The sequence below is a fragment of the Quercus robur genome, chromosome 5 (genome assembly GCF_932294415.1).
Source record: "Quercus robur chromosome 5, dhQueRobu3.1, whole genome shotgun sequence".
NCBI classification, from domain to species: domain Eukaryota; kingdom Viridiplantae; phylum Streptophyta; class Magnoliopsida; order Fagales; family Fagaceae; genus Quercus; species Quercus robur.
This window is the reverse complement of record NC_065538.1, coordinates 33,272,937-33,288,889: the sequence shown is the minus strand read 5'-3', so window position 1 is coordinate 33,288,889 and position 15,953 is coordinate 33,272,937. Positions and strand designations below refer to the sequence as shown.

The window sequence follows — 15,953 nt, the reverse complement described above, 5'->3', positions numbered from 1 at the left end:
AGCACGCTCGCTTCGTAGGCTTAGTCTGCCCCAGGCCAAAAATACGAGCCGCTGATCTCGTTTTGGGTGCTAATTTGGTGGCGGCGATCTGGAAATGCCCTCGGGCTGCAGCTCCCTGGTGTTAGAGTGCATCGCTGCATTCGGATCCTTTATAAGGATTTAACGCGCTTATGCTGATGGGTGCGATCATACCAACACTAATGCACCGGATCCCATCAGAACTCCGCAGTTAAGCGTGTTTGGGCGAGAGTAGTACTAGGATGGGTGACCTCCTGGGAAGTCCTCGTGTTGCACCCCTCTCTTTTTCTTCGGATTTTTTTTTTTTTGTCGCCGGGCTTACCGTTTACGGCGGTCCAGCACGCTCGCTTCGTAGGCTTAGTCTGCCCCAGGCCAAAAATACGAGCCGCTGAACTCGTTTTGGGTGCTAATTTGGTGGCGGCGATCTGGAAATGCCCTCGGGCTGCAGCTCCCTGGTGTTAGAGTGCATCGCTGCATTCGGATCCTTTATAAGGATTTAACGCGCTTATGCTGATGGGTGCGATCATACCAACACTAATGCACCGGATCCCATCAGAACTCCGCAGTTAAGCGTGTTTGGGCGAGAGTAGTACTAGGATGGGTGACCTCCTGGGAAGTCCTCGTGTTGCACCCCTCTCTTTTTCTTCGGATTTTTTTTTTTTTTGTCGCCGGGCTTACCGTTTACGGCGGTCCAGCACGCTCGCTTCGTAGGCTTAGTCTGCCCCAGGCCAAAAATACGAGCCGCTGATCTCGTTTTGGGTGCTAATTTGGTGGCGGCGATCTGGAAATGCCCTCGGGCTGCAGCTCCCTGGTGTTAGAGTGCATCGCTGCATTCGGATCCTTTATAAGGATTTAACGCGCTTATGCTGATGGGTGCGATCATACCAACACTAATGCACCGGATCCCATCAGAACTCCGCAGTTAAGCGTGTTTGGGCGAGAGTAGTACTAGGATGGGTGACCTCCTGGGAAGTCCTCGTGTTGCACCCCTCTCTTTTTCTTCGGATTTTTTTTTTTTTGTCGCCGGGCTTACCGTTTACGGCGGTCCAGCACGCTCGCTTCGTAGGCTTAGTCTGCCCCAGGCCAAAAATACGAGCCGCTGAACTCGTTTTGGGTGCTAATTTGGTGGCGGCGATCTGGAAATGCCCTCGGGCTGCAGCTCCCTGGTGTTAGAGTGCATCGCTGCATTCGGATCCTTTATAAGGATTTAACGCGCTTATGCTGATGGGTGCGATCATACCAACACTAATGCACCGGATCCCATCAGAACTCCGCAGTTAAGCGTGTTTGGGCGAGAGTAGTACTAGGATGGGTGACCTCCTGGGAAGTCCTCGTGTTGCACCCCTCTCTTTTTCTTCGGATTTTTTTTTTTTTTGTCGCCGGGCTTACCGTTTACGGCGGTCCAGCACGCTCGCTTCGTAGGCTTAGTCTGCCCCAGGCCAAAAATACGAGCCGCTGATCTCGTTTTGGGTGCTAATTTGGTGGCGGCGATCTGGAAATGCCCTCGGGCTGCAGCTCCCTGGTGTTAGAGTGCATCGCTGCATTCGGATCCTTTATAAGGATTTAACGCGCTTATGCTGATGGGTGCGATCATACCAACACTAATGCACCGGATCCCATCAGAACTCCTCAGTTAAGCGTGTTTGGGCGAGAGTAGTACTAGGATGGGTGACCTCCTGGGAAGTCCTCGTGTTGCACCCCTCTCTTTTTCTTCGGATTTTTTTTTTTTTGTCGCCGGGCTTACCGTTTACGGTGGTCCAGCACGCTCGCTTCGTAGGCTTAGTCTGCCCCAGGCCAAAAATACGAGCCGCTGAACTCGTTTTGGGTGCTAATTTGGTGGCGGCGATCTGGAAATGCCCTCGGGCTGCAGCTCCCTGGTGTTAGAGTGCATCGCTGCATTCGGATCCTTTATAAGGATTTAACGCGCTTATGCTGATGGGTGCGATCATACCAACACTAATGCACCGGATCCCATCAGAACTCCGCAGTTAAGCGTGTTTGGGCGAGAGTAGTACTAGGATGGGTGACCTCCTGGGAAGTCCTCGTGTTGCACCCCTCTCTTTTTCTTCGGATTTTTTTTTTTTTTGTCGCCGGGCTTACCGTTTACGGCGGTCCAGCACGCTCGCTTCGTAGGCTTAGTCTGCCCCAGGCCAAAAATACGAGCCGCTGATCTCGTTTTGGGTGCTAATTTGGTGGCGGCGATCTGGAAATGCCCTCGGGCTGCAGCTCCCTGGTGTTAGAGTGCATCGCTGCATTCGGATCCTTTATAAGGATTTAACGCGCTTATGCTGATGGGTGCGATCATACCAACACTAATGCACCGGATCCCATCAGAACTCCGCAGTTAAGCGTGTTTGGGCGAGAGTAGTACTAGGATGGGTGACCTCCTGGGAAGTCCTCGTGTTGCACCCCTCTCTTTTTCTTCGGATTTTTTTTTTTTTTGTCGCCGGGCTTACCGTTTACGGCGGTCCAGCACGCTCGCTTCGTAGGCTTAGTCTGCCCCAGGCCAAAAATACGAGCCGCTGATCTCGTTTTGGGTGCTAATTTGGTGGCGGCGATCTGGAAATGCCCTCGGGCTGCAGCTCCCTGGTGTTAGAGTGCATCGCTGCATTCGGATCCTTTATAAGGATTTAACGCGCTTATGCTGGTGGGTGCGATCATACCAACACTAATGCACCGGATCCCATCAGAACTCCGCAGTTAAGCGTGTTTGGGCGAGAGTAGTACTAGGATGGGTGACCTCCTGGGAAGTCCTCGTGTTGCACCCCTCTCTTTTTCTTCGGATTTTTTTTTTTTTGTCGCCGGGCTTACCGTTTACGGCGGTCCAGCACGCTCGCTTCGTAGGCTTAGTCTGCCCCAGGCCAAAAATACGAGCCGCTGAACTCGTTTTGGGTGCTAATTTGGTGGCGGCGATCTGGAAATGCCCTCGGGCTGCAGCTCCCTGGTGTTAGAGTGCATCGCTGCATTCGGATCCTTTATAAGGATTTAACGCGCTTATGCTGATGGGTGCGATCATACCAACACTAATGCACCGGATCCCATCAGAACTCCGCAGTTAAGCGTGTTTGGGCGAGAGTAGTACTAGGATGGGTGACCTCCTGGGAAGTCCTCGTGTTGCACCCCTCTCTTTTTCTTCGGATTTTTTTTTTTTTTGTCGCCGGGCTTACCGTTTACGGCGGTCCAGCACGCTCGCTTCGTAGGCTTAGTCTGCCCCAGGCCAAAAATACGAGCCGCTGATCTCGTTTTGGGTGCTAATTTGGTGGCGGCGATCTGGAAATGCCCTCGGGCTGCAGCTCCCTGGTGTTAGAGTGCATCGCTGCATTCGGATCCTTTATAAGGATTTAACGCGCTTATGCTGATGGGTGCGATCATACCAACACTAATGCACCGGATCCCATCAGAACTCCTCAGTTAAGCGTGTTTGGGCGAGAGTAGTACTAGGATGGGTGACCTCCTGGGAAGTCCTCGTGTTGCACCCCTCTCTTTTTCTTCGGATTTTTTTTTTTTTTGTCGCCGGGCTTACCGTTTACGGCGGTCCAGCACGCTCGCTTCGTAGGCTTAGTCTGCCCCAGGCCAAAAATACGAGCCGCTGAACTCGTTTTGGGTGCTAATTTGGTGGCGGCGATCTGGAAATGCCCTCGGGCTGCAGCTCCCTGGTGTTAGAGTGCATCGCTGCATTCGGATCCTTTATAAGGATTTAACGCGCTTATGCTGGTGGGTGCGATCATACCAACACTAATGCACCGGATCCCATCAGAACTCCGCAGTTAAGCGTGTTTGGGCGAGAGTAGTACTAGGATGGGTGACCTCCTGGGAAGTCCTCGTGTTGCACCCCTCTCTTTTTCTTCGGATTTTTTTTTTTTTGTCGCCGGGCTTACCGTTTACGGCGGTCCAGCACGCTCGCTTCGTAGGCTTAGTCTGCCCCAGGCCAAAAATACGAGCCGCTGAACTCGTTTTGGGTGCTAATTTGGTGGCGGCGATCTGGAAATGCCCTCGGGCTGCAGCTCCCTGGTGTTAGAGTGCATCGCTGCATTCGGATCCTTTATAAGGATTTAACGCGCTTATGCTGATGGGTGCGATCATACCAACACTAATGCACCGGATCCCATCAGAACTCCGCAGTTAAGCGTGTTTGGGCGAGAGTAGTACTAGGATGGGTGACCTCCTGGGAAGTCCTCGTGTTGCACCCCTCTCTTTTTCTTCGGATTTTTTTTTTTTTTGTCGCCGGGCTTACCGTTTACGGCGGTCCAGCACGCTCGCTTCGTAGGCTTAGTCTGCCCCAGGCCAAAAATACGAGCCGCTGATCTCGTTTTGGGTGCTAATTTGGTGGCGGCGATCTGGAAATGCCCTCGGGCTGCAGCTCCCTGGTGTTAGAGTGCATCGCTGCATTCGGATCCTTTATAAGGATTTAACGCGCTTATGCTGATGGGTGCGATCATACCAACACTAATGCACCGGATCCCATCAGAACTCCTCAGTTAAGCGTGTTTGGGCGAGAGTAGTACTAGGATGGGTGACCTCCTGGGAAGTCCTCGTGTTGCACCCCTCTCTTTTTCTTCGGATTTTTTTTTTTTTTGTCGCCGGGCTTACCGTTTACGGCGGTCCAGCACGCTCGCTTCGTAGGCTTAGTCTGCCCCAGGCCAAAAATACGAGCCGCTGAACTCGTTTTGGGTGCTAATTTGGTGGCGGCGATCTGGAAATGCCCTCGGGCTGCAGCTCCCTGGTGTTAGAGTGCATCGCTGCATTCGGATCCTTTATAAGGATTTAACGCGCTTATGCTGGTGGGTGCGATCATACCAACACTAATGCACCGGATCCCATCAGAACTCCGCAGTTAAGCGTGTTTGGGCGAGAGTAGTACTAGGATGGGTGACCTCCTGGGAAGTCCTCGTGTTGCACCCCTCTCTTTTTCTTCGGATTTTTTTTTTTTTGTCGCCGGGCTTACCGTTTACGGCGGTCCAGCACGCTCGCTTCGTAGGCTTAGTCTGCCCCAGGCCAAAAATACGAGCCGCTGAACTCGTTTTGGGTGCTAATTTGGTGGCGGCGATCTGGAAATGCCCTCGGGCTGCAGCTCCCTGGTGTTAGAGTGCATCGCTGCATTCGGATCCTTTATAAGGATTTAACGCGCTTATGCTGATGGGTGCGATCATACCAACACTAATGCACCGGATCCCATCAGAACTCCGCAGTTAAGCGTGTTTGGGCGAGAGTAGTACTAGGATGGGTGACCTCCTGGGAAGTCCTCGTGTTGCACCCCTCTCTTTTTCTTCGGATTTTTTTTTTTTTTGTCGCCGGGCTTACCGTTTACGGCGGTCCAGCACGCTCGCTTCGTAGGCTTAGTCTGCCCCAGGCCAAAAATACGAGCCGCTGATCTCGTTTTGGGTGCTAATTTGGTGGCGGCGATCTGGAAATGCCCTCGGGCTGCAGCTCCCTGGTGTTAGAGTGCATCGCTGCATTCGGATCCTTTATAAGGATTTAACGCGCTTATGCTGATGGGTGCGATCATACCAACACTAATGCACCGGATCCCATCAGAACTCCGCAGTTAAGCGTGTTTGGGCGAGAGTAGTACTAGGATGGGTGACCTCCTGGGAAGTCCTCGTGTTGCACCCCTCTCTTTTTCTTCGGATTTTTTTTTTTTTTTGTCGCCGGGCTTACCGTTTACGGCGGTCCAGCACGCTCGCTTCGTAGGCTTAGTCTGCCCCAGGCCAAAAATACGAGCCGCTGATCTCGTTTTGGGTGCTAATTTGGTGGCGGCGATCTGGAAATGCCCTCGGGCTGCAGCTCCCTGGTGTTAGAGTGCATCGCTGCATTCGGATCCTTTATAAGGATTTAACGCGCTTATGCTGATGAGTGCGATCATACCAACACTAATGCACCGGATCCCATCAGAACTCCTCAGTTAAGCGTGTTTGGGCGAGAGTAGTACTAGGATGGGTGACCTCCTGGGAAGTCCTCGTGTTGCACCCCTCTCTTTTTCTTCGGATTTTTTTTTTTTTGTCGCCGGGCTTACCGTTTACGGCGGTCCAGCACGCTCGCTTCGTAGGCTTAGTCTGCCCCAGGCCAAAAATACGAGCCGCTGAACTCGTTTTGGGTGCTAATTTGGTGGCGGCGATCTGGAAATGCCCTCGGGCTGCAGCTCCCTGGTGTTAGAGTGCATCGCTGCATTCGGATCCTTTATAAGGATTTAACGCGCTTATGCTGATGGGTGCGATCATACCAACACTAATGCACCGGATCCCATCAGAACTCCGCAGTTAAGCGTGTTTGGGCGAGAGTAGTACTAGGATGGGTGACCTCCTGGGAAGTCCTCGTGTTGCACCCCTCTCTTTTTCTTCGGATTTTTTTTTTTTTTGTCGCCGGGCTTACCGTTTACGGCGGTCCAGCACGCTCGCTTCGTAGGCTTAGACTGCCCCAGGCCAAAAATACGAGCCGCTGATCTCGTTTTGGGTGCTAATTTGGTGGCGGCGATCTGGAAATGCCCTCGGGCTGCAGCTCCCTGGTGTTAGAGTGCATCGCTGCATTCGGATCCTTTATAAGGATTTAACGCGCTTATGCTGATGGGTGCGATCATACCAACACTAATGCACCGGATCCCATCAGAACTCCGCAGTTAAGCGTGTTTGGGCGAGAGTAGTACTAGGATGGGTGACCTCCTGGGAAGTCCTCGTGTTGCACCCCTCTCTTTTTCTTCGGATTTTTTTTTTTTTGTCGCCGGGCTTACCGTTTACGGCGGTCCAGCACGCTCGCTTCGTAGGCTTAGTCTGCCCCAGGCCAAAAATACGAGCCGCTGAACTCGTTTTGGGTGCTAATTTGGTGGCGGCGATCTGGAAATGCCCTCGGGCTGCAGCTCCCTGGTGTTAGAGTGCATCGCTGCATTCGGATCCTTTATAAGGATTTAACGCGCTTATGCTGATGGGTGCGATCATACCAACACTAATGCACCGGATCCCATCAGAACTCCGCAGTTAAGCGTGTTTGGGCGAGAGTAGTACTAGGATGGGTGACCTCCTGGGAAGTCCTCGTGTTGCACCCCTCTCTTTTTCTTCGGATTTTTTTTTTTTTTGTCGCCGGGCTTACCGTTTACGGCGGTCCAGCACGCTCGCTTCGTAGGCTTAGTCTGCCCCAGGCCAAAAATACGAGCCGCTGATCTCGTTTTGGGTGCTAATTTGGTGGCGGCGATCTGGAAATGCCCTCGGGCTGCAGCTCCCTGGTGTTAGAGTGCATCGCTGCATTCGGATCCTTTATAAGGATTTAACGCGCTTATGCTGATGGGTGCGATCATACCAACACTAATGCACCGGATCCCATCAGAACTCCGCAGTTAAGCGTGTTTGGGCGAGAGTAGTACTAGGATGGGTGACCTCCTGGGAAGTCCTCGTGTTGCACCCCTCTCTTTTTCTTCGGATTTTTTTTTTTTTGTCGCCGGGCTTACCGTTTACGGCGGTCCAGCACGCTCGCTTCGTAGGCTTAGTCTGCCCCAGGCCAAAAATACGAGCCGCTGAACTCGTTTTGGGTGCTAATTTGGTGGCGGCGATCTGGAAATGCCCTCGGGCTGCAGCTCCCTGGTGTTAGAGTGCATCGCTGCATTCGGATCCTTTATAAGGATTTAACGCGCTTATGCTGATGGGTGCGATCATACCAACACTAATGCACCGGATCCCATCAGAACTCCGCAGTTAAGCGTGTTTGGGCGAGAGTAGTACTAGGATGGGTGACCTCCTGGGAAGTCCTCGTGTTGCACCCCTCTCTTTTTCTTCGGATTTTTTTTTTTTTTGTCGCCGGGCTTACCGTTTACGGCGGTCCAGCACGCTCGCTTCGTAGGCTTAGTCTGCCCCAGGCCAAAAATACGAGCCGCTGATCTCGTTTTGGGTGCTAATTTGGTGGCGGCGATCTGGAAATGCCCTCGGGCTGCAGCTCCCTGGTGTTAGAGTGCATCGCTGCATTCGGATCCTTTATAAGGATTTAACGCGCTTATGCTGATGGGTGCGATCATACCAACACTAATGCACCGGATCCCATCAGAACTCCGCAGTTAAGCGTGTTTGGGCGAGAGTAGTACTAGGATGGGTGACCTCCTGGGAAGTCCTCGTGTTGCACCCCTCTCTTTTTCTTCGGATTTTTTTTTTTTTGTCGCCGGGCTTACCGTTTACGGCGGTCCAGCACGCTCGCTTCGTAGGCTTAGTCTGCCCCAGGCCAAAAATACGAGCCGCTGAACTCGTTTTGGGTGCTAATTTGGTGGCGGCGATCTGGAAATGCCCTCGGGCTGCAGCTCCCTGGTGTTAGAGTGCATCGCTGCATTCGGATCCTTTATAAGGATTTAACGCGCTTATGCTGATGGGTGCGATCATACCAACACTAATGCACCGGATCCCATCAGAACTCCGCAGTTAAGCGTGTTTGGGCGAGAGTAGTACTAGGATGGGTGACCTCCTGGGAAGTCCTCGTGTTGCACCCCTCTCTTTTTCTTCGGATTTTTTTTTTTTTTGTCGCCGGGCTTACCGTTTACGGCGGTCCAGCACGCTCGCTTCGTAGGCTTAGTCTGCCCCAGGCCAAAAATACGAGCCGCTGATCTCGTTTTGGGTGCTAATTTGGTGGCGGCGATCTGGAAATGCCCTCGGGCTGCAGCTCCCTGGTGTTAGAGTGCATCGCTGCATTCGGATCCTTTATAAGGATTTAACGCGCTTATGCTGATGAGTGCGATCATACCAACACTAATGCACCGGATCCCATCAGAACTCCTCAGTTAAGCGTGTTTGGGCGAGAGTAGTACTAGGATGGGTGACCTCCTGGGAAGTCCTCGTGTTGCACCCCTCTCTTTTTCTTCGGATTTTTTTTTTTTTGTCGCCGGGCTTACCGTTTACGGCGGTCCAGCACGCTCGCTTCGTAGGCTTAGTCTGCCCCAGGCCAAAAATACGAGCCGCTGAACTCGTTTTGGGTGCTAATTTGGTGGCGGCGATCTGGAAATGCCCTCGGGCTGCAGCTCCCTGGTGTTAGAGTGCATCGCTGCATTCGGATCCTTTATAAGGATTTAACGCGCTTATGCTGATGGGTGCGATCATACCAACACTAATGCACCGGATCCCATCAGAACTCCGCAGTTAAGCGTGTTTGGGCGAGAGTAGTACTAGGATGGGTGACCTCCTGGGAAGTCCTCGTGTTGCACCCCTCTCTTTTTCTTCGGATTTTTTTTTTTTTTTGTCGCCGGGCTTACCGTTTACGGCGGTCCAGCACGCTCGCTTCGTAGGCTTAGACTGCCCCAGGCCAAAAATACGAGCCGCTGATCTCGTTTTGGGTGCTAATTTGGTGGCGGCGATCTGGAAATGCCCTCGGGCTGCAGCTCCCTGGTGTTAGAGTGCATCGCTGCATTCGGATCCTTTATAAGGATTTAACGCGCTTATGCTGATGGGTGCGATCATACCAACACTAATGCACCGGATCCCATCAGAACTCCGCAGTTAAGCGTGTTTGGGCGAGAGTAGTACTAGGATGGGTGACCTCCTGGGAAGTCCTCGTGTTGCACCCCTCTCTTTTTCTTCGGATTTTTTTTTTTTTGTCGCCGGGCTTACCGTTTACGGCGGTCCAGCACGCTCGCTTCGTAGGCTTAGTCTGCCCCAGGCCAAAAATACGAGCCGCTGAACTCGTTTTGGGTGCTAATTTGGTGGCGGCGATCTGGAAATGCCCTCGGGCTGCAGCTCCCTGGTGTTAGAGTGCATCGCTGCATTCGGATCCTTTATAAGGATTTAACGCGCTTATGCTGATGGGTGCGATCATACCAACACTAATGCACCGGATCCCATCAGAACTCCGCAGTTAAGCGTGTTTGGGCGAGAGTAGTACTAGGATGGGTGACCTCCTGGGAAGTCCTCGTGTTGCACCCCTCTCTTTTTCTTCGGATTTTTTTTTTTTTTTGTCGCCGGGCTTACCGTTTACGGCGGTCCAGCACGCTCGCTTCGTAGGCTTAGACTGCCCCAGGCCAAAAATACGAGCCGCTGATCTCGTTTTGGGTGCTAATTTGGTGGCGGCGATCTGGAAATGCCCTCGGGCTGCAGCTCCCTGGTGTTAGAGTGCATCGCTGCATTCGGATCCTTTATAAGGATTTAACGCGCTTATGCTGATGGGTGCGATCATACCAACACTAATGCACCGGATCCCATCAGAACTCCTCAGTTAAGCGTGTTTGGGCGAGAGTAGTACTAGGATGGGTGACCTCCTGGGAAGTCCTCGTGTTGCACCCCTCTCTTTTTCTTCGGATTTTTTTTTTTTTGTCGCCGGGCTTACCGTTTACGGCGGTCCAGCACGCTCTCTTCGTAGGCCTAGTCTGCCCCAGGCCAAAAATACGAGCCGCTGAACTCGTTTTGGGTGCTAATTTGGTGGCGGCGATCTGGAAATGCCCTCGGGCTGCAGCTCCCTGGTGTTAGAGTGCATCGCTGCATTCGGATCCTTTATAAGGATTTAACGCGCTTATGCTGATGGGTGCGATCATACCAACACTAATGCACCGGATCCCATCAGAACTCCGCAGTTAAGCGTGTTTGGGCGAGAGTAGTACTAGGATGGGTGACCTCCTGGGAAGTCCTCGTGTTGCACCCCTCTCTTTTTCTTCGGATTTTTTTTTTTTTTTGTCGCCGGGCTTACCGTTTACGGCGGTCCAGCACGCTCGCTTCGTAGGCTTAGTCTGCCCCAGGCCAAAAATACGAGCCGCTGATCTCGTTTTGGGTGCTAATTTGGTGGCGGCGATCTGGAAATGCCCTCGGGCTGCAGCTCCCTGGTGTTAGAGTGCATCGCTGCATTCGGATCCTTTATAAGGATTTAACGCGCTTATGCTGATGGGTGCGATCATACCAACACTAATGCACCGGATCCCATCAGAACTCCGCAGTTAAGCGTGTTTGGGCGAGAGTAGTACTAGGATGGGTGACCTCCTGGGAAGTCCTCGTGTTGCACCCCTCTCTTTTTCTTCGGATTTTTTTTTTTTTTGTCGCCGGGCTTACCGTTTACGGCGGTCCAGCACGCTCGCTTCGTAGGCTTAGTCTGCCCCAGGCCAAAAATACGAGCCGCTGATCTCGTTTTGGGTGCTAATTTGGTGGCGGCGATCTGGAAATGCCCTCGGGCTGCAGCTCCCTGGTGTTAGAGTGCATCGCTGCATTCGGATCCTTTATAAGGATTTAACGCGCTTATGCTGATGGGTGCGATCATACCAACACTAATGCACCGGATCCCATCAGAACTCCTCAGTTAAGCGTGTTTGGGCGAGAGTAGTACTAGGATGGGTGACCTCCTGGGAAGTCCTCGTGTTGCACCCCTCTCTTTTTCTTCGGATTTTTTTTTTTTTGTCGCCGGGCTTACCGTTTACGGCGGTCCAGCACGCTCGCTTCGTAGGCTTAGTCTGCCCCAGGCCAAAAATACGAGCCGCTGAACTCGTTTTGGGTGCTAATTTGGTGGCGGCGATCTGGAAATGCCCTCGGGCTGCAGCTCCCTGGTGTTAGAGTGCATCGCTGCATTCGGATCCTTTATAAGGATTTAACGCGCTTATGCTGATGGGTGCGATCATACCAACACTAATGCACCGGATCCCATCAGAACTCCGCAGTTAAGCGTGTTTGGGCGAGAGTAGTACTAGGATGGGTGACCTCCTGGGAAGTCCTCGTGTTGCACCCCTCTCTTTTTCTTCGGATTTTTTTTTTTTTGTCGCCGGGCTTACCGTTTACGGCGGTCCAGCAAGCTCGCTTCGTAGGCTTAGTCTGCCCCGGGCCAAAAATACGAGCCGCTGAACTCGTTTTGGGTGCTAATTTGGTGGCGGCGATCTGGAAATGCCCTCGGGCTGCAGCTCCCTGGTGTTAGAGTGCATCGCTGCATTCGGATCCTTTATAAGGATTTAACGCGCTTATGCTGATGGGTGCGATCATACCAACACTAATGCACCGGATCCCATCAGAACTCCGCAGTTAAGCGTGTTTGGGCGAGAGTAGTACTAGGATGGGTGACCTCCTGGGAAGTCCTCGTGTTGCACCCCTCTCTTTTTCTTCGGATTTTTTTTTTTTTTGTCGCCGGGCTTACCGTTTACGGCGGTCCAGCACGCTCGCTTCGTAGGCTTAGTCTGCCCCAGGCCAAAAATACGAGCCGCTGATCTCGTTTTGGGTGCTAATTTGGTGGCGGCGATCTGGAAATGCCCTCGGGCTGCAGCTCCCTGGTGTTAGAGTGCATCGCTGCATTCGGATCCTTTATAAGGATTTAACGCGCTTATGCTGGTGGGTGCGATCATACCAACACTAATGCACCGGATCCCATCAGAACTCCGCAGTTAAGCGTGTTTGGGCGAGAGTAGTACTAGGATGGGTGACCTCCTGGGAAGTCCTCGTGTTGCACCCCTCTCTTTTTCTTCGGATTTTTTTTTTTTTGTCGCCGGGCTTACCGTTTACGGCGGTCCAGCACGCTCGCTTCGTAGGCTTAGTCTGCCCCAGGCCAAAAATACGAGCCGCTGAACTCGTTTTGGGTGCTAATTTGGTGGCGGCGATCTGGAAATGCCCTCGGGCTGCAGCTCCCTGGTGTTAGAGTGCATCGCTGCATTCGGATCCTTTATAAGGATTTAACGCGCTTATGCTGATGGGTGCGATCATACCAACACTAATGCACCGGATCCCATCAGAACTCCGCAGTTAAGCGTGTTTGGGCGAGAGTAGTACTAGGATGGGTGACCTCCTGGGAAGTCCTCGTGTTGCACCCCTCTCTTTTTCTTCGGATTTTTTTTTTTTTTGTCGCCGGGCTTACCGTTTACGGCGGTCCAGCACGCTCGCTTCGTAGGCTTAGTCTGCCCCAGGCCAAAAATACGAGCCGCTGATCTCGTTTTGGGTGCTAATTTGGTGGCGGCGATCTGGAAATGCCCTCGGGCTGCAGCTCCCTGGTGTTAGAGTGCATCGCTGCATTCGGATCCTTTATAAGGATTTAACGCGCTTATGCTGATGGGTGCGATCATACCAACACTAATGCACCGGATCCCATCAGAACTCCTCAGTTAAGCGTGTTTGGGCGAGAGTAGTACTAGGATGGGTGACCTCCTGGGAAGTCCTCGTGTTGCACCCCTCTCTTTTTCTTCGGATTTTTTTTTTTTTTGTCGCCGGGCTTACCGTTTACGGCGGTCCAGCACGCTCGCTTCGTAGGCTTAGTCTGCCCCGGGCCAAAAATACGAGCCGCTGAACTCGTTTTGGGTGCTAATTTGGTGGCGGCGATCTGGAAATGCCCTCGGGCTGCAGCTCCCTGGTGTTAGAGTGCATCGCTGCATTCGGATCCTTTATAAGGATTTAACGCGCTTATGCTGGTGGGTGCGATCATACCAACACTAATGCACCGGATCCCATCAGAACTCCGCAGTTAAGCGTGTTTGGGCGAGAGTAGTACTAGGATGGGTGACCTCCTGGGAAGTCCTCGTGTTGCACCCCTCTCTTTTTCTTCGGATTTTTTTTTTTTTGTCGCCGGGCTTACCGTTTACGGCGGTCCAGCAAGCTCGCTTCGTAGGCTTAGTCTGCCCCGGGCCAAAAATACGAGCCGCTGAACTCGTTTTGGGTGCTAATTTGGTGGCGGCGATCTGGAAATGCCCTCGGGCTGCAGCTCCCTGGTGTTAGAGTGCATCGCTGCATTCGGATCCTTTATAAGGATTTAACGCGCTTATGCTGATGGGTGCGATCATACCAACACTAATGCACCGGATCCCATCAGAACTCCGCAGTTAAGCGTGTTTGGGCGAGAGTAGTACTAGGATGGGTGACCTCCTGGGAAGTCCTCGTGTTGCACCCCTCTCTTTTTCTTCGGATTTTTTTTTTTTTTGTCGCCGGGCTTACCGTTTACGGCGGTCCAGCACGCTCGCTTCGTAGGCTTAGTCTGCCCCAGGCCAAAAATACGAGCCGCTGATCTCGTTTTGGGTGCTAATTTGGTGGCGGCGATCTGGAAATGCCCTCGGGCTGCAGCTCCCTGGTGTTAGAGTGCATCGCTGCATTCGGATCCTTTATAAGGATTTAACGCGCTTATGCTGGTGGGTGCGATCATACCAACACTAATGCACCGGATCCCATCAGAACTCCGCAGTTAAGCGTGTTTGGGCGAGAGTAGTACTAGGATGGGTGACCTCCTGGGAAGTCCTCGTGTTGCACCCCTCTCTTTTTCTTCGGATTTTTTTTTTTTTGTCGCCGGGCTTACCGTTTACGGCGGTCCAGCACGCTCGCTTCGTAGGCTTAGTCTGCCCCAGGCCAAAAATACGAGCCGCTGAACTCGTTTTGGGTGCTAATTTGGTGGCGGCGATCTGGAAATGCCCTCGGGCTGCAGCTCCCTGGTGTTAGAGTGCATCGCTGCATTCGGATCCTTTATAAGGATTTAACGCGCTTATGCTGATGGGTGCGATCATACCAACACTAATGCACCGGATCCCATCAGAACTCCGCAGTTAAGCGTGTTTGGGCGAGAGTAGTACTAGGATGGGTGACCTCCTGGGAAGTCCTCGTGTTGCACCCCTCTCTTTTTCTTCGGATTTTTTTTTTTTTTGTCGCCGGGCTTACCGTTTACGGCGGTCCAGCACGCTCGCTTCGTAGGCTTAGTCTGCCCCAGGCCAAAAATACGAGCCGCTGATCTCGTTTTGGGTGCTAATTTGGTGGCGGCGATCTGGAAATGCCCTCGGGCTGCAGCTCCCTGGTGTTAGAGTGCATCGCTGCATTCGGATCCTTTATAAGGATTTAACGCGCTTATGCTGATGGGTGCGATCATACCAACACTAATGCACCGGATCCCATCAGAACTCCTCAGTTAAGCGTGTTTGGGCGAGAGTAGTACTAGGATGGGTGACCTCCTGGGAAGTCCTCGTGTTGCACCCCTCTCTTTTTCTTCGGATTTTTTTTTTTTTTGTCGCCGGGCTTACCGTTTACGGCGGTCCAGCACGCTCGCTTCGTAGGCTTAGTCTGCCCCAGGCCAAAAATACGAGCCGCTGAACTCGTTTTGGGTGCTAATTTGGTGGCGGCGATCTGGAAATGACCTCGGGCTGCAGCTCCCTGGTGTTAGAGTGCATCGCTGCATTCGGATCCTTTATAAGGATTTAACGCGCTTATGCTGGTGGGTGCGATCATACCAACACTAATGCACCGGATCCCATCAGAACTCCGCAGTTAAGCGTGTTTGGGCGAGAGTAGTACTAGGATGGGTGACCTCCTGGGAAGTCCTCGTGTTGCACCCCTCTCTTTTTCTTCGGATTTTTTTTTTTTTGTCGCCGGGCTTACCGTTTACGGCGGTCCAGCACGCTCGCTTCGTAGGCTTAGTCTGCCCCAGGCCAAAAATACGAGCCGCTGAACTCGTTTTGGGTGCTAATTTGGTGGCGGCGATCTGGAAATGCCCTCGGGCTGCAGCTCCCTGGTGTTAGAGTGCATCGCTGCATTCGGATCCTTTATAAGGATTTAACGCGCTTATGCTGATGGGTGCGATCATACCAACACTAATGCACCGGATCCCATCAGAACTCCGCAGTTAAGCGTGTTTGGGCGAGAGTAGTACTAGGATGGGTGACCTCCTGGGAAGTCCTCGTGTTGCACCCCTCTCTTTTTCTTCGGATTTTTTTTTTTTTTGTCGCCGGGCTTACCGTTTACGGCGGTCCAGCACGCTCGCTTCGTTGGCTTAGTCTGCCCCAGGCCAAAAATACGAGCCGCTGATCTCGTTTTGGGTGCTAATTTGGTGGCGGCGATCTGGAAATGCCCTCGGGCTGCAGCTCCCTGGTGTTAGAGTGCATCGCTGCATTCGGATCCTTTATAAGGATTTAACGCGCTTATGCTGATGGGTGCGATCATACCAACACTAATGCACCGGATCCCATCAGAACTCCGCAGTTAAGCGTGTTTGGGCGAGAGTAGTACTAGGATGGGTGACCTCCTGGGAAGTCCTCGTGTTGCACCCCTCTCTTT

At 52.6% G+C, this 15,953-nt stretch overlaps 45 non-coding genes across 45 annotated transcripts; all 45 read left to right on the top strand.

Moving 5' to 3' along the window:
- Positions 1-178: 178 nt before the first annotated feature.
- LOC126730192 (5S ribosomal RNA) lies at positions 179-297 on the top strand. Its single transcript, XR_007657480.1, has one exon. It is a non-coding gene; the product is annotated as a 5S ribosomal RNA (ribosomal RNA).
- Positions 298-533: 236 nt separating this feature from the next.
- LOC126730191 (5S ribosomal RNA) lies at positions 534-652 on the top strand. Its single transcript, XR_007657479.1, has one exon. It is a non-coding gene; the product is annotated as a 5S ribosomal RNA (ribosomal RNA).
- A 237-nt stretch (positions 653-889) lies between these two features.
- LOC126730190 (5S ribosomal RNA) lies at positions 890-1,008 on the top strand. The gene has a single exon (XR_007657478.1). It is a non-coding gene; the product is annotated as a 5S ribosomal RNA (ribosomal RNA).
- A 236-nt stretch (positions 1,009-1,244) lies between these two features.
- LOC126730189 (5S ribosomal RNA) lies at positions 1,245-1,363 on the top strand. The gene has a single exon (XR_007657477.1). It is a non-coding gene; the product is annotated as a 5S ribosomal RNA (ribosomal RNA).
- Positions 1,364-1,600: 237 nt separating this feature from the next.
- On the top strand, positions 1,601-1,719 carry LOC126731457 (5S ribosomal RNA). Its single transcript, XR_007658704.1, has one exon. It is a non-coding gene; the product is annotated as a 5S ribosomal RNA (ribosomal RNA).
- Positions 1,720-1,955: 236 nt separating this feature from the next.
- On the top strand, positions 1,956-2,074 carry LOC126730188 (5S ribosomal RNA). Its single transcript, XR_007657476.1, has one exon. It is a non-coding gene; the product is annotated as a 5S ribosomal RNA (ribosomal RNA).
- Positions 2,075-2,311: 237 nt separating this feature from the next.
- Positions 2,312-2,430, top strand: LOC126730186 (5S ribosomal RNA). The gene has a single exon (XR_007657474.1). It is a non-coding gene; the product is annotated as a 5S ribosomal RNA (ribosomal RNA).
- Positions 2,431-2,667: 237 nt separating this feature from the next.
- LOC126730185 (5S ribosomal RNA) lies at positions 2,668-2,786 on the top strand. The gene has a single exon (XR_007657473.1). It is a non-coding gene; the product is annotated as a 5S ribosomal RNA (ribosomal RNA).
- Positions 2,787-3,022: 236 nt separating this feature from the next.
- Positions 3,023-3,141, top strand: LOC126730184 (5S ribosomal RNA). Its single transcript, XR_007657472.1, has one exon. It is a non-coding gene; the product is annotated as a 5S ribosomal RNA (ribosomal RNA).
- Positions 3,142-3,378: 237 nt separating this feature from the next.
- On the top strand, positions 3,379-3,497 carry LOC126731456 (5S ribosomal RNA). Its single transcript, XR_007658703.1, has one exon. It is a non-coding gene; the product is annotated as a 5S ribosomal RNA (ribosomal RNA).
- A 237-nt stretch (positions 3,498-3,734) lies between these two features.
- Positions 3,735-3,853, top strand: LOC126730183 (5S ribosomal RNA). The gene has a single exon (XR_007657471.1). It is a non-coding gene; the product is annotated as a 5S ribosomal RNA (ribosomal RNA).
- Positions 3,854-4,089: 236 nt separating this feature from the next.
- On the top strand, positions 4,090-4,208 carry LOC126730182 (5S ribosomal RNA). Its single transcript, XR_007657470.1, has one exon. It is a non-coding gene; the product is annotated as a 5S ribosomal RNA (ribosomal RNA).
- A 237-nt stretch (positions 4,209-4,445) lies between these two features.
- Positions 4,446-4,564, top strand: LOC126731455 (5S ribosomal RNA). Its single transcript, XR_007658702.1, has one exon. It is a non-coding gene; the product is annotated as a 5S ribosomal RNA (ribosomal RNA).
- A 237-nt stretch (positions 4,565-4,801) lies between these two features.
- On the top strand, positions 4,802-4,920 carry LOC126730181 (5S ribosomal RNA). Its single transcript, XR_007657469.1, has one exon. It is a non-coding gene; the product is annotated as a 5S ribosomal RNA (ribosomal RNA).
- Positions 4,921-5,156: 236 nt separating this feature from the next.
- LOC126730180 (5S ribosomal RNA) lies at positions 5,157-5,275 on the top strand. Its single transcript, XR_007657468.1, has one exon. It is a non-coding gene; the product is annotated as a 5S ribosomal RNA (ribosomal RNA).
- Positions 5,276-5,512: 237 nt separating this feature from the next.
- On the top strand, positions 5,513-5,631 carry LOC126730179 (5S ribosomal RNA). Its single transcript, XR_007657467.1, has one exon. It is a non-coding gene; the product is annotated as a 5S ribosomal RNA (ribosomal RNA).
- Positions 5,632-5,869: 238 nt separating this feature from the next.
- On the top strand, positions 5,870-5,988 carry LOC126731697 (5S ribosomal RNA). Its single transcript, XR_007658939.1, has one exon. It is a non-coding gene; the product is annotated as a 5S ribosomal RNA (ribosomal RNA).
- A 236-nt stretch (positions 5,989-6,224) lies between these two features.
- On the top strand, positions 6,225-6,343 carry LOC126730178 (5S ribosomal RNA). Its single transcript, XR_007657466.1, has one exon. It is a non-coding gene; the product is annotated as a 5S ribosomal RNA (ribosomal RNA).
- Positions 6,344-6,580: 237 nt separating this feature from the next.
- On the top strand, positions 6,581-6,699 carry LOC126730177 (5S ribosomal RNA). Its single transcript, XR_007657465.1, has one exon. It is a non-coding gene; the product is annotated as a 5S ribosomal RNA (ribosomal RNA).
- A 236-nt stretch (positions 6,700-6,935) lies between these two features.
- LOC126730175 (5S ribosomal RNA) lies at positions 6,936-7,054 on the top strand. Its single transcript, XR_007657463.1, has one exon. It is a non-coding gene; the product is annotated as a 5S ribosomal RNA (ribosomal RNA).
- Positions 7,055-7,291: 237 nt separating this feature from the next.
- On the top strand, positions 7,292-7,410 carry LOC126730174 (5S ribosomal RNA). Its single transcript, XR_007657462.1, has one exon. It is a non-coding gene; the product is annotated as a 5S ribosomal RNA (ribosomal RNA).
- Positions 7,411-7,646: 236 nt separating this feature from the next.
- LOC126730173 (5S ribosomal RNA) lies at positions 7,647-7,765 on the top strand. Its single transcript, XR_007657461.1, has one exon. It is a non-coding gene; the product is annotated as a 5S ribosomal RNA (ribosomal RNA).
- A 237-nt stretch (positions 7,766-8,002) lies between these two features.
- Positions 8,003-8,121, top strand: LOC126730172 (5S ribosomal RNA). The gene has a single exon (XR_007657460.1). It is a non-coding gene; the product is annotated as a 5S ribosomal RNA (ribosomal RNA).
- A 236-nt stretch (positions 8,122-8,357) lies between these two features.
- On the top strand, positions 8,358-8,476 carry LOC126730171 (5S ribosomal RNA). Its single transcript, XR_007657459.1, has one exon. It is a non-coding gene; the product is annotated as a 5S ribosomal RNA (ribosomal RNA).
- A 237-nt stretch (positions 8,477-8,713) lies between these two features.
- Positions 8,714-8,832, top strand: LOC126731696 (5S ribosomal RNA). The gene has a single exon (XR_007658938.1). It is a non-coding gene; the product is annotated as a 5S ribosomal RNA (ribosomal RNA).
- Positions 8,833-9,068: 236 nt separating this feature from the next.
- LOC126730170 (5S ribosomal RNA) lies at positions 9,069-9,187 on the top strand. The gene has a single exon (XR_007657458.1). It is a non-coding gene; the product is annotated as a 5S ribosomal RNA (ribosomal RNA).
- Positions 9,188-9,425: 238 nt separating this feature from the next.
- On the top strand, positions 9,426-9,544 carry LOC126730169 (5S ribosomal RNA). The gene has a single exon (XR_007657457.1). It is a non-coding gene; the product is annotated as a 5S ribosomal RNA (ribosomal RNA).
- A 236-nt stretch (positions 9,545-9,780) lies between these two features.
- Positions 9,781-9,899, top strand: LOC126730168 (5S ribosomal RNA). The gene has a single exon (XR_007657456.1). It is a non-coding gene; the product is annotated as a 5S ribosomal RNA (ribosomal RNA).
- Positions 9,900-10,137: 238 nt separating this feature from the next.
- On the top strand, positions 10,138-10,256 carry LOC126731454 (5S ribosomal RNA). Its single transcript, XR_007658701.1, has one exon. It is a non-coding gene; the product is annotated as a 5S ribosomal RNA (ribosomal RNA).
- A 236-nt stretch (positions 10,257-10,492) lies between these two features.
- Positions 10,493-10,611, top strand: LOC126730167 (5S ribosomal RNA). Its single transcript, XR_007657455.1, has one exon. It is a non-coding gene; the product is annotated as a 5S ribosomal RNA (ribosomal RNA).
- A 238-nt stretch (positions 10,612-10,849) lies between these two features.
- LOC126730166 (5S ribosomal RNA) lies at positions 10,850-10,968 on the top strand. Its single transcript, XR_007657454.1, has one exon. It is a non-coding gene; the product is annotated as a 5S ribosomal RNA (ribosomal RNA).
- A 237-nt stretch (positions 10,969-11,205) lies between these two features.
- LOC126731453 (5S ribosomal RNA) lies at positions 11,206-11,324 on the top strand. The gene has a single exon (XR_007658700.1). It is a non-coding gene; the product is annotated as a 5S ribosomal RNA (ribosomal RNA).
- A 236-nt stretch (positions 11,325-11,560) lies between these two features.
- Positions 11,561-11,679, top strand: LOC126730164 (5S ribosomal RNA). The gene has a single exon (XR_007657452.1). It is a non-coding gene; the product is annotated as a 5S ribosomal RNA (ribosomal RNA).
- A 236-nt stretch (positions 11,680-11,915) lies between these two features.
- LOC126730163 (5S ribosomal RNA) lies at positions 11,916-12,034 on the top strand. Its single transcript, XR_007657451.1, has one exon. It is a non-coding gene; the product is annotated as a 5S ribosomal RNA (ribosomal RNA).
- A 237-nt stretch (positions 12,035-12,271) lies between these two features.
- LOC126730162 (5S ribosomal RNA) lies at positions 12,272-12,390 on the top strand. The gene has a single exon (XR_007657450.1). It is a non-coding gene; the product is annotated as a 5S ribosomal RNA (ribosomal RNA).
- A 236-nt stretch (positions 12,391-12,626) lies between these two features.
- Positions 12,627-12,745, top strand: LOC126730161 (5S ribosomal RNA). Its single transcript, XR_007657449.1, has one exon. It is a non-coding gene; the product is annotated as a 5S ribosomal RNA (ribosomal RNA).
- Positions 12,746-12,982: 237 nt separating this feature from the next.
- LOC126731452 (5S ribosomal RNA) lies at positions 12,983-13,101 on the top strand. Its single transcript, XR_007658699.1, has one exon. It is a non-coding gene; the product is annotated as a 5S ribosomal RNA (ribosomal RNA).
- A 237-nt stretch (positions 13,102-13,338) lies between these two features.
- On the top strand, positions 13,339-13,457 carry LOC126730160 (5S ribosomal RNA). The gene has a single exon (XR_007657448.1). It is a non-coding gene; the product is annotated as a 5S ribosomal RNA (ribosomal RNA).
- Positions 13,458-13,693: 236 nt separating this feature from the next.
- Positions 13,694-13,812, top strand: LOC126730159 (5S ribosomal RNA). Its single transcript, XR_007657447.1, has one exon. It is a non-coding gene; the product is annotated as a 5S ribosomal RNA (ribosomal RNA).
- A 237-nt stretch (positions 13,813-14,049) lies between these two features.
- Positions 14,050-14,168, top strand: LOC126730158 (5S ribosomal RNA). Its single transcript, XR_007657446.1, has one exon. It is a non-coding gene; the product is annotated as a 5S ribosomal RNA (ribosomal RNA).
- A 236-nt stretch (positions 14,169-14,404) lies between these two features.
- LOC126730157 (5S ribosomal RNA) lies at positions 14,405-14,523 on the top strand. Its single transcript, XR_007657445.1, has one exon. It is a non-coding gene; the product is annotated as a 5S ribosomal RNA (ribosomal RNA).
- Positions 14,524-14,760: 237 nt separating this feature from the next.
- On the top strand, positions 14,761-14,879 carry LOC126731451 (5S ribosomal RNA). Its single transcript, XR_007658698.1, has one exon. It is a non-coding gene; the product is annotated as a 5S ribosomal RNA (ribosomal RNA).
- Positions 14,880-15,116: 237 nt separating this feature from the next.
- On the top strand, positions 15,117-15,235 carry LOC126730156 (5S ribosomal RNA). Its single transcript, XR_007657444.1, has one exon. It is a non-coding gene; the product is annotated as a 5S ribosomal RNA (ribosomal RNA).
- A 236-nt stretch (positions 15,236-15,471) lies between these two features.
- Positions 15,472-15,590, top strand: LOC126730155 (5S ribosomal RNA). The gene has a single exon (XR_007657443.1). It is a non-coding gene; the product is annotated as a 5S ribosomal RNA (ribosomal RNA).
- A 237-nt stretch (positions 15,591-15,827) lies between these two features.
- Positions 15,828-15,946, top strand: LOC126730153 (5S ribosomal RNA). The gene has a single exon (XR_007657441.1). It is a non-coding gene; the product is annotated as a 5S ribosomal RNA (ribosomal RNA).
- The last annotated feature ends 7 nt before the right edge of the window (positions 15,947-15,953 follow it).